Below are 13307 nucleotides of genomic sequence, written 5' to 3' on the forward strand. Positions count from 1 at the left end.
GTTACCAACAAACTGCGCGTGCAGAAGATTGATTTGGCCGTAATACATATCAGAGTTTCATTTTACTTACAGCACTGGACTTTCTGTTCGAATGAATATTGCAAAATTGTATAATTTATTAGATTTTGTGAATACCTTTTAATATCATTGTTCGGCTTGAATTTACGCATAGATTCAGTTACAATCATCAAAAGTGGAAAAAATGTTTAGAAAGATATGAAAGTGTACGAATGGTTACATAAAAAAGTGTTTTTAAAAGGAAGGAATAATCATGGTGTAATTAAAGTTTCTTTGTACAACCTAACGGTGGAACGTGTCCAACATCGTGTCTTTGCCTATTTTCGTTTATTTCTCCAGTTGTGAAAACATTAAGTCAGATGAATTAAACTTATTAAACGTTCTTTTCTTGTCATATAATGATTAGAGACTCCTTGAATTCGAAATTTTAGAAGCAGTACATGTACTATACGGTATATTTATACGACGCTTGAAGAACGAGACATTCGTGAAGAGTCGTAACTTCTGGTCACTTCTACTGTAATGGCGTGAAAAGGCAACAGGTTTTCGTACGTTAGCTTTGTATGTGAATCAAAATGCGGTGAAAAACACCCAAAGTGTTTTCAGTGTATAAACATCGTTGATTAGTTACTGTCCTTTCAAAATTAGAAATATCATAGAAACACTTTTGTACGTGCCCATAAATTGTGTAACATCATGAACTCAGAAATGCGAAGGAGGCACAGAGCGGCTATTGGACGTATTCACGTGTGAGGTTGTACATAGGAAGATTTATTACAAAATGCCTTTTCCCACTTTGATTCCTCAATTTCTGATGCACTCAGTCCTACACTTTCAATTTCTTTACATATTTTGTTCTCATTGTCTTGAGCTGTCTTCCAAAGATTTATGCGTCCTTCAATCATTTGTTTTCATACACTATATGTATAACATTATTGTGGGTGTGCGTCGTAATTTTACGTTACGTGTGAATAGCAGCGTGTTTGAGTACATATTCTTCGCTCATGGCGTGTGTGCAAATTTGAAGTGTGCACGTGTGCTATGCATGGGATGAAAAGAGTGAAAAGTCAGTGGATGATGAATTTTTCGTTGTGATTTGTTAACTACCAGTGGTTGATAAATAATTTCACAAACTTTTTTACCGTAGCATTATCATGTAATTCCTCTATTTGGTGCAGTTATGACTTTAGTGAGCTTCATCGCTAGAAGCTCTTATCAAAGTGAGACTGAGAAATGTTTTTCGTGAATTTTAGTATACGCTCGCTTGATGTTTTCCATTGGCTTTCTGACTTGTTGTTTGGTTCGTGTGTCTTTAACACCTTCTGGTGTATCTCAAATCCGTTTGATGATTTGATATTTGGTTCTTTAATGTGTATAAGAGTTTGTGTTGCAAGTTTTGTATATCCGCCCCATTCCTACACGTTTTAGTAGTGAACTAAAGATATCGTTTCAAACCAAAGGACCAACTAATACAGAAATATGTGTAACTCAATTGTACGTTAATCGTTATTAAAACAACACGATAACAAGACATATTTTGGTATTTGAGTAATAACACAACCGAAGAAAAATGGTCAAAAACGTAATGTTGAATTTGACAGTGTTATTCTCTTTGGCACTTTTTCGTTGCATCTTGTTTAACGTGTATTTCTGTTTGGAAATTAACAGTAAATGGTCAAAGAACTCCCCTTTTCGTTTATCACCTACTTTTCTATAAAATTATCTCCCCACGTCCGACGAGGATGGGATTCGAACCCACGCGGGCATTGCCCAATGGATTAGCAGTCCATCGCCTTAACCTCTCGGCCACCTCGTCCGCCTTCATCGATTTTTAATAACGGTTACTTATTATTCACCTTCCTTCTCATGTCAAGTATTTTACACTTTCTTAAAATGTGATGTTATTGTATTTGTGAAAGAGATAATAAGTAAGTGAATAATAACAAACAAAGTTTCTATTCATCCTGCACTACGTGCAGCAAACGAAGCTCATGTTCTCATACTTTTTCACAGAGGATATTTTCAAATAATCGCAAGGAACGTTTTACTCGGAGACTTTATTAAAAACATTACGAGTTTGTTACTACCCTTACGCATTAAAGCTTCTATTCAATATTCATTTCATTTCGTGTACCTCGTCGTTGAGAATTCCAGATCGTTCTATAATTAAAGTGCATTAAGAAAGGGAAACATTCTCGATTTGTAGAGAAAAACTCACTAACAAACATAACTCGTTACGTGTCTTCCAATACTGATGTCGTAGACGTTTCACCACAGCAAATCACTTCCTCTTAGGAGCAGTGAGAGAGCTAAAGCCTCTCCTTTTAACGCTTTAAATACATTTAGAGAGAAACGCGTTTACAAATGACGATTTAGAATCAGCTGAATCCAACGGGTTTACTCATTGTCCAAATAGAAATCGAGATAAATTTAATTCGTTCATAAGGCCTCACTGTTTTTAAGTAATTATCACATAATCATATTTCTATTTACACTTTCCTATGACAGTCAACAATTTGTAATATAACAGTGACCAACTACACACATATGTTGAACCTGAAATAATATTATTTAATAGAGTATCTTTCAAACAAAATAGATATTAGTTAACAACAGCAAAATACGGAAATACATTTATCAGGCTCCGTTTGTAAACACCAAACACGCGGACTCTCTACCAAAGGACTAAATATGTGACGAAATTTTCTTATCAGTGATTTAAATGTTGGTTACAGTTTTGCCGACATTTTGAGTTCATAACTGTACGTCCAACATTAAATCGCTTTTGGGTGTTTCTTGATCGGTACTTATTTCACACATAAGGTGTTTTCGATTATATATCTCGACTTTTTTTTGTCAGGTATCACCAACAAATTACAATAAAAAATAAGAGAGTGATACTCGCTAGCAACACACGTTAGCTTTAAATTCGCAACGATATTATACCGAACACACCTGACTTTACAATACTAACAAGATTCTTTAAAATGTATGATGGTAGATATTTCTTTCTCATACAGTGCTTACTACTTGCTTTCTAATACCGTCACGAAATTTATATTTTTCTTGTCATCACTCCGACATCAAGAATCGTTATTTATGCCAGTAGCTTGAGTTGATATGACGAGAATTTAAACGCTCTTCAATTAGGATATTTTCATGAAATTTATTAAATATCTCTTGAAAAGTTTGCAAAGAAAACCGTCCACTCTTACGATTGTTTTAGAAACTTCAGCTAGAAACTTCAAGTGTTGTTTGCTTAGACTAACCAATACTGATGAAACGGCAAGTCTTTTCTCTTAATAGTTTTGTTACTTAAAAATCAGCTGTCCTTATGTCAGAATGGGGAATAACTTAAAATGTTCGCGCTTACTCCTACGTCGAGTTGTAGTGAAAACGTAAGTCCGATAGTTCACATTAATATTTGAGTAAGCCTTTTTCAAACATTATCTTCAAATTTGTTCGTTTTCCTAATACAACTTTGCACCTGAGACTAATATTAACACAAAGTGAAGCTCTTTCATTGATTAAAAGAGAAAGTAAAAGTGTGGTTAATTTGAAAAGGAATTTAAAATATGTAAAGGTTAAATATGTTTCTCTGTCAAACACAGTTTCAGTTCTTTTCTTTCATACAGAAAGAAAGCGCAAGAAACTCTAAAAATATGGAGATGCCATAAATCAGTTGACTGGAGATTTATTGCGTTCTCAAACACTCGGGCATCGTACATTCACAGGAAATGTGTGACAGATTGTTTTAACGTACGTTCAAAAAGAGAAGTGAAATAAAGCTTATCTTTGACTCGTGTTACCAACAAACTGCGCGTGCAGAAGATTGATTTGGCCGTAATACATATCTGAGTTTCATTTTACTTACAGCACTGGACTTTCTGTTCGAATGAATATTGCAAAATTGTATAATTTATTAGATTTTGTGAATACCTTTTAATATCATTGTTCGGCTTGAATTTACGCATAGATTCAGTTACATTCATCAAAAGTGGAAAAGATGTTTAGAAAGATATGAAAGTGTACGAATGGTTACATAAAAAAGTGTTTTTAAAAGGAAGGAATAATCATGGTGTAATTAAAGTTTCTTTGTACAACCTAACGGTGGAACGTGTCCAACATCGTGTCTTTGCCTATTTTCGTTTATTTCTCCAGTTGTGAAAACATTAAGTCAGATGAATTAAACTTATTAAACGTTCTTTTCTTGTCATATAATGATTAGAGACTCCTTGAATTCGAAATTTTAGAAGCAGTACATGTACTATACGGTATATTTATACGACGCTTGAAGAACGAGACATTCGTGAAGAGTCGTAACTTCTGGTCACTTCTACTGTAATGGCGTGAAAAGGCAACAGGTTTTCGTACGTTAGCTTTGTATGTGAATCAAAATGCGGTGAAAAACACCCAAAGTGTTTTCAGTGTATAAACATCGTTGATTAGTTACTGTCCTTTCAAAATTAGAAATATCATAGAAACACTTTTGTACGTGCCCATAAATTGTGTAACATCATGAACTCAGAAATGCGAAGGAGGCACAGAGCGGCTATTGGACGTATTCACGTGTGAGGTTGTACATAGGAAGATTTATTACAAAATGCCTTTTCCCACTTTGATTCCTCAATTTCTGATGCACTCAGTCCTACACTTTCAATTTCTTTACATATTTTGTTCTCATTGTCTTGAGCTGTCTTCCAAAGATTTATGCGTCCTTCAATCATTTGTTTTCATACACTATATGTATAACATTATTGTGGGTGTGCGTCGTAATTTTACGTTACGTGTGAATAGCAGCGTGTTTGAGTACATATTCTTCGCTCATGGCGTGTGTGCAAATTTGAAGTGTGCACGTGTGCTATGCATGGGATGAAAAGAGTGAAAAGTCAGTGGATGATGAATTTTTCGTTGTGATTTGTTAACTACCAGTGGTTGATAAATAATTTCACAAACTTTTTTACCGTAGCATTATCATGTAATTCCTCTATTTGGTGCAGTTATGACTTTAGTGAGCTTCATCGCTAGAAGCTCTTATCAAAGTGAGACTGAGAAATGTTTTTCGTGAATTTTAGTATACGCTCGCTTGATGTTTTCCATTGGCTTTCTGACTTGTTGTTTGGTTCGTGTGTCTTTAACACCTTCTGGTGTATCTCAAATCCGTTTGATGATTTGATATTTGGTTCTTTAATGTGTATAAGAGTTTGTGTTGCAAGTTTTGTATATCCGCCCCATTCCTACACGTTTTAGTAGTGAACTAAAGATATCGTTTCAAACCAAAGGACCAACTAATACAGAAATATGTGTAACTCAATTGTACGTTAATCGTTATTAAAACAACACGATAACAAGACATATTTTGGTATTTGAGTAATAACACAACCGAAGAAAAATGGTCAAAAACGTAATGTTGAATTTGACAGTGTTATTCTCTTTGGCACTTTTTCGTTGCATCTTGTTTAACGTGTATTTCTGTTTGGAAATTAACAGTAAATGGTCAAAGAACTCCCCTTTTCGTTTATCACCTACTTTTCTATAAAATTATCTCCCCACGTCCGACGAGGATGGGATTCGAACCCACGCGGGCATTGCCCAATGGATTAGCAGTCCATCGCCTTAACCTCTCGGCCACCTCGTCCGCCTTCATCGATTTTTAATAACGGTTACTTATTATTCACCTTCCTTCTCATGTCAAGTATTTTACACTTTCTTAAAATGTGATGTTATTGTATTTGTGAAAGAGATAATAAGTAAGTGAATAATAACAAACAAAGTTTCTATTCATCCTGCACTACGTGCAGCAAACGAAGCTCATGTTCTCATACTTTTTCACAGAGGATATTTTCAAATAATCACAAGGAACGTTTTACTCGGAGACTTTTATTAAAAACATTACGAGTTTGTTACTACCCTTACGCATTAAAGCTTCTATTCAATATTCATTTCATTTCGTGTACCTCGTCGTTGAGAATTCCAGATCGTTCTATAATTAAAGTGCATTAAGAAAGGGAAACATTCTCGATTTGTAGAGAAAAACTCACTAACAAACATAACTCGTTACGTGTCTTCCAATACTGATGTCGTAGACGTTTCACCACAGCAAATCACTTCCTCTTAGGAGCAGTGAGAGAGCTAAAGCCTCTCCTTTTAACGCTTTAAATACATTTAGAGAGAAACGCGTTTACAAATGACGATTTAGAATCAGCTGAATCCAACGGGTTTACTCATTGTCCAAATAGAAATCGAGATAAATTTAATTCGTTCATAAGGCCTCACTGTTTTTAAGTAATTATCACATAATCATATTTCTATTTACACTTTCCTATGACAGTCAACAATTTGTAATATAACAGTGACCAACTACACACATATGTTGAACCTGAAATAATATTATTTAATAGAGTATCTTTCAAACAAAATAGATATTAGTTAACAACAGCAAAATACGGAAATACATTTATCAGGCTCCGTTTGTAAACACCAAACACGCGGACTCTCTACCAAAGGACTAAATATGTGACGAAATTTTCTTATCAGTGATTTAAATGTTGGTTACAGTTTTGCCGACATTTTGAGTTCATAACTGTACGTCCAACATTAAATCGCTTTTGGGTGTTTCTTGATCGGTACTTATTTCACACATAAGGTGTTTTCGATTATATATCTCGACTTTTTTTTGTCAGGTATCACCAACAAATTACAATAAAAAAAATAAGAGAGTGATACTCGCTAGCAACACACGTTAGCTTTAAATTCGCAACGATATTATACCGAACACACCTGACTTTACAATACTAACAAGATTCTTTAAAATGTATGATGGTAGATATTTCTTTCTCATACAGTGCTTACTACTTGCTTTCTAATACCGTCACGAAATTTATATTTTTCTTGTCATCACTCCGACATCAAGAATCGTTATTTATGCCAGTAGCTTGAGTTGATATGACGAGAATTTAAACGCTCTTCAATTAGGATATTTTCATGAAATTTATTAAATATCTCTTGAAAAGTTTGCAAAGAAAACCGTCCACTCTTACGATTGTTTTAGAAACTTCAGCTAGAAACTTCAAGTGTTGTTTGCTTAGACTAACCAATACTGATGAAACGGCAAGTCTTTTCTCTTAATAGTTTTGTTACTTAAAAATCAGCTGTCCTTATGTCAGAATGGGGAATAACTTAAAATGTTCGCGCTTACTCCTACGTCGAGTTGTAGTGAAAACGTAAGTCCGATAGTTCACATTAATATTTGAGTAAGCCTTTTTCAAACATTATCTTCAAATTTGTTCGTTTTCCTAATACAACTTTGCACCTGAGACTAATATTAACACAAAGTGAAGCTCTTTCATTGATTAAAAGAGAAAGTAAAAGTGTGGTTAATTTGAAAAGGAATTTAAAATATGTAAAGGTTAAATATGTTTCTCTGTCAAACACAGTTTCAGTTCTTTTCTTTCATACAGAAAGAAAGCGCAAGAAACTCTAAAAATATGGAGATGCCATAAATCAGTTGACTGGAGATTTATTGCGTTCTCAAACACTCGGGCATCGTACATTCACAGGAAATGTGTGACAGATTGTTTTAACGTACGTTCAAAAAGAGAAGTGAAATAAAGCTTATCTTTGTCTCGTGTTACCAACAAACTGCGCGTGCAGAAGATTGATTTGGCCGTAATACATATCTGAGTTTCATTTTACTTACAGCACTGGACTTTCTGTTCGAATGAATATTGCAAAATTGTATAATTTATTAGATTTTGTGAATACCTTTTAATATCATTGTTCGGCTTGAATTTACGCATAGATTCAGTTACATTCATCAAAAGTGGAAAAGATGTTTAGAAAGATATGAAAGTGTACGAATGGTTACATAAAAAAGTGTTTTAAAAGGAAGGAATAATCATGGTGTAATTAAAGTTTCTTTGTACAACCTAACGGTGGAACGTGTCCAACATCGTGTCTTTGCCTATTTTCGTTTATTTCTCCAGTTGTGAAAACATTAAGTCAGATGAATTAAACTTATTAAACGTTCTTTTCTTGTCATATAATGATTAGAGACTCCTTGAATTCGAAATTTTAGAAGCAGTACATGTACTATACGGTATATTTATACGACGCTTGAAGAACGAGACATTCGTGAAGAGTCGTAACTTCTGGTCACTTCTACTGTAATGGCGTGAAAAGGCAACAGGTTTTCGTACGTTAGCTTTGTATGTGAATCAAAATGCGGTGAAAACACCCAAAGTGTTTTCAGTGTATAAACATCGTTGATTAGTTACTGTCCTTTCAAAATTAGAAATATCATAGAAACACTTTTGTACGTGCCCATAAATTGTGTAACATCATGAACTCAGAAATGCGAAGGAGGCACAGAGCGGCTATTGGACGTATTCACGTGTGAGGTTGTACATAGGAAGATTTATTACAAAATGCCTTTTCCCACTTTGATTCCTCAATTTCTGATGCACTCAGTCCTACACTTTCAATTTCTTTACATATTTTGTTCTCATTGTCTTGAGCTGTCTTCCAAAGATTTATGCGTCCTTCAATCATTTGTTTTCATACACTATATGTATAACATTATTGTGGGTGTGCGTCGTAATTTTACGTTACGTGTGAATAGCAGCGTGTTTGAGTACATATTCTTCGCTCATGGCGTGTGTGCAAATTTGAAGTGTGCACGTGTGCTATGCATGGGATGAAAAGAGTGAAAAGTCAGTGGATGATGAATTTTCGTTGTGATTTGTTAACTACCAGTGGTTGATAAATAATTTCACAAACTTTTTTACCGTAGCATTATCATGTAATTCCTCTATTTGGTGCAGTTATGACTTTAGTGAGCTTCATCGCTAGAAGCTCTTATCAAAGTGAGACTGAGAAATGTTTTTCGTGAATTTTAGTATACGCTCGCTTGATGTTTTCCATTGGCTTTCTGACTTGTTGTTTGGTTCGTGTGTCTTTAACACCTTCTGGTGTATCTCAAATCCGTTTGATGATTTGATATTTGGTTCTTTAATGTGTATAAGAGTTTGTGTTGCAAGTTTTGTATATCCGCCCCATTCCTACACGTTTTAGTAGTGAACTAAAGATATCGTTTCAAACCAAAGGACCAACTAATACAGAAATATGTGTAACTCAATTGTACGTTAATCGTTATTAAAACAACACGATAACAAGACATATTTTGGTATTTGAGTAATAACACAACCGAAGAAAAATGGTCAAAAACGTAATGTTGAATTTGACAGTGTTATTCTCTTTGGCACTTTTTTCGTTGCATCTTGTTTAACGTGTATTTCTGTTTGGAAATTAACAGTAAATGGTCAAAGAACTCCCCTTTTCGTTTATCACCTACTTTTTCTATAAAATTATCTCCCCACGTCCGACGAGGATGGGATTCGAACCCACGCGGGCATTGCCCAATGGATTAGCAGTCCATCGCCTTAACCTCTCGGCCACCTCGTCCGCCTTCATCGATTTTTAATAACGGTTACTTATTATTCACCTTCCTTCTCATGTCAAGTATTTTACACTTTCTTAAAATGTGATGTTATTGTATTTGTGAAAGAGATAATAAGTAAGTGAATAATAACAAACAAAGTTTCTATTCATCCTGCACTACGTGCAGCAAACGAAGCTCATGTTCTCATACTTTTTCACAGAGGATATTTTCAAATAATCACAAGGAACGTTTTGCTCGGAGACTTTTATTAAAAACATTACGAGTTTGTTACTACCCTTACGCATTAAAGCTTCTATTCAATATTCATTTCATTTCGTGTACCTCGTCGTTGAGAATTCCAGATCGTTCTATAATTAAAGTGCATTAAGAAAGGGAAACATTCTCGATTTGTAGAGAAAAACTCACTAACAAACATAACTCGTTACGTGTCTTCCAATACTGATGTCGTAGACGTTTCACCACAGCAAATCACTTCCTCTTAGGAGCAGTGAGAGAGCTAAAGCCTCTCCTTTTAACGCTTTAAATACATTTAGAGAGAAACGCGTTTACAAATGACGATTTAGAATCAGCTGAATCCAACGGGTTTACTCATTGTCCAAATAGAAATCGAGATAAATTTAATTCGTTCATAAGGCCTCACTGTTTTTAAGTAATTATCACATAATCATATTTCTATTTACACTTTCCTATGACAGTCAACAATTTGTAATATAACAGTGACCAACTACACACATATGTTGAACCTGAAATAATATTATTTAATAGAGTATCTTTCAAACAAAATAGATATTAGTTAACAACAGCAAAATACGGAAATACATTTATCAGGCTCCGTTTGTAAACACCAAACACGCGGACTCTCTACCAAAGGACTAAATATGTGACGAAATTTTCTTATCAGTGATTTAAATGTTGGTTACAGTTTTGCCGACATTTTGAGTTCATAACTGTACGTCCAACATTAAATCGCTTTTGGGTGTTTCTTGATCGGTACTTATTTCACACATAAGGTGTTTTCGATTATATATCTCGACTTTTTTTTGTCAGGTATCACCAACAAATTACAATAAAAAATAAGAGAGTGATACTCGCTAGCAACACACGTTAGCTTTAAATTCGCAACGATATTATACCGAACACACCTGACTTTACAATACTAACAAGATTCTTTAAAATGTATGATGGTAGATATTTCTTTCTCATACAGTGCTTACTACTTGCTTTCTAATACCGTCACGAAATTTATATTTTTCTTGTCATCACTCCGACATCAAGAATCGTTATTTATGCCAGTAGCTTGAGTTGATATGACGAGAATTTAAACGCTCTTCAATTAGGATATTTTCATGAAATTTATTAAATATCTCTTGAAAAGTTTGCAAAGAAAAACCGTCCACTCTTACGATTGTTTTAGAAACTTCAGCTAGAAACTTCAAGTGTTGTTTGCTTAGACTAACCAATACTGATGAAACGGCAAGTCTTTTCTCTTAATAGTTTTGTTACTTAAAAAATCAGCTGTCCTTATGTCAGAATGGGGAATAACTTAAAATGTTCGCGCTTACTCCTACGTCGAGTTGTAGTGAAAACGTAAGTCCGATAGTTCACATTAATATTTGAGTAAGCCTTTTTCAAACATTATCTTCAAATTTGTTCGTTTTCCTAATACAACTTTGCACCTGAGACTAATATTAACACAAAGTGAAGCTCTTTCATTGATTAAAAGAGAAAGTAAAAGTGTGGTTAATTTGAAAAGGAATTTAAAATATGTAAAGGTTAAATATGTTTCTCTGTCAAACACAGTTTCAGTTCTTTTCTTTCATACAGAAAGAAAGCGCAAGAAACTCTAAAAATATGGAGATGCCATAAATCAGTTGACTGGAGATTTATTGCGTTCTCAAACACTCGGGCATCGTACATTCACAGGAAATGTGTGACAGATTGTTTTAACGTACGTTCAAAAAAGAGAAGTGAAATAAAGCTTATCTTTGTCTCGTGTTACCAACAAACTGCGCGTGCAGAAGATTGATTTGGCCGTAATACATATCTGAGTTTCATTTTACTTACAGCACTGGACTTTCTGTTCGAATGAATATTGCAAAATTGTATAATTTATTAGATTTTGTGAATACCTTTTAATATCATTGTTCGGCTTGAATTTACGCATAGATTCAGTTACATTCATCAAAAGTGGAAAAGATGTTTAGAAAGATATGAAAGTGTACGAATGGTTACATAAAAAAGTGTTTTTAAAAGGAAGGAATAATCATGGTGTAATTAAAGTTTCTTTGTACAACCTAACGGTGGAACGTGTCCAACATCGTGTCTTTGCCTATTTTCGTTTATTTCTCCAGTTGTGAAAACATTAAGTCAGATGAATTAAACTTATTAAACGTTCTTTTCTTGTCATATAATGATTAGAGACTCCTTGAATTCGAAATTTTAGAAGCAGTACATGTACTATACGGTATATTTATACGACGCTTGAAGAACGAGACATTCGTGAAGAGTCGTAACTTCTGGTCACTTCTACTGTAATGGCGTGAAAAGGCAACAGGTTTTCGTACGTTAGCTTTGTATGTGAATCAAAATGCGGTGAAAACACCCAAAGTGTTTTCAGTGTATAAACATCGTTGATTAGTTACTGTCCTTTCAAAATTAGAAATATCATAGAAACACTTTTGTACGTGCCCATAAATTGTGTAACATCATGAACTCAGAAATGCGAAGGAGGCACAGAGCGGCTATTGGACGTATTCACGTGTGAGGTTGTACATAGGAAGATTTATTACAAAATGCCTTTTCCCACTTTGATTCCTCAATTTCTGATGCACTCAGTCCTACACTTTCAATTTCTTTACATATTTTGTTCTCATTGTCTTGAGCTGTCTTCCAAAGATTTATGCGTCCTTCAATCATTTGTTTTCATACACTATATGTATAACATTATTGTGGGTGTGCGTCGTAATTTTACGTTACGTGTGAATAGCAGCGTGTTTGAGTACATATTCTTCGCTCATGGCGTGTGTGCAAATTTGAAGTGTGCACGTGTGCTATGCATGGGATGAAAAGAGTGAAAAGTCAGTGGATGATGAATTTTCGTTGTGATTTGTTAACTACCAGTGGTTGATAAATAATTTCACAAACTTTTTTACCGTAGCATTATCATGTAATTCCTCTATTTGGTGCAGTTATGACTTTAGTGAGCTTCATCGCTAGAAGCTCTTATCAAAGTGAGACTGAGAAATGTTTTTTCGTGAATTTTTAGTATACGCTCGCTTGATGTTTTCCATTGGCTTTCTGACTTGTTGTTTGGTTCGTGTGTCTTTAACACCTTCTGGTGTATCTCAAATCCGTTTGATGATTTGATATTTGGTTCTTTAATGTGTATAAGAGTTTGTGTTGCAAGTTTTGTATATCCGCCACATTCCTACACGTTTTAGTAGTGAACTAAAGATATCGTTTCAAACCAAAGGACCAACTAATACAGAAATATGTGTAACTCAATTGTACGTTAATCGTTATTAAAACAACACGATAACAAGACATATTTTGGTATTTGAGTAATAACACAACCGAAGAAAAATGGTCAAAAACGTAATGTTGAATTTGACAGTGTTATTCTCTTTGGCACTTTTTCGTTGCATCTTGTTTAACGTGTATTTCTGTTTGGAAATTAACAGTAAATGGTCAAAGAACTCCCCTTTTCGTTTATCACCTACTTTTTCTATAAAATTATCTCCCCACGTCCGACGAGGATGGGATTCGAACCCACGCGGGCATTGCCCAATGGATTAGCAGTCCATCGCCTTAACCTCTCGGCCACCTCGTC

General features: G+C 34.5%; 4 non-coding genes across 4 annotated transcripts; all 4 read right to left on the reverse strand.

Moving 5' to 3' along the window:
* Positions 1–1752: 1752 nt before the first annotated feature.
* Positions 1753–1834, reverse strand: TRNAS-GCU (transfer RNA serine (anticodon GCU)). The gene has a single exon. It is a non-coding gene; the product is annotated as a tRNA-Ser (tRNA).
* A 3740-nt stretch (positions 1835–5574) lies between these two features.
* Positions 5575–5656, reverse strand: TRNAS-GCU (transfer RNA serine (anticodon GCU)). The gene has a single exon. It is a non-coding gene; the product is annotated as a tRNA-Ser (tRNA).
* A 3742-nt stretch (positions 5657–9398) lies between these two features.
* TRNAS-GCU (transfer RNA serine (anticodon GCU)) lies at positions 9399–9480 on the reverse strand. The gene has a single exon. It is a non-coding gene; the product is annotated as a tRNA-Ser (tRNA).
* Positions 9481–13225: 3745 nt separating this feature from the next.
* On the reverse strand, positions 13226–13307 carry TRNAS-GCU (transfer RNA serine (anticodon GCU)). The gene has a single exon. It is a non-coding gene; the product is annotated as a tRNA-Ser (tRNA).

This window comes from Tachypleus tridentatus, chromosome 1 (assembly GCF_004210375.1).
Source record: "Tachypleus tridentatus isolate NWPU-2018 chromosome 1, ASM421037v1, whole genome shotgun sequence".
NCBI classification, from domain to species: Eukaryota; Metazoa; Arthropoda; class Merostomata; order Xiphosura; family Limulidae; genus Tachypleus; species Tachypleus tridentatus.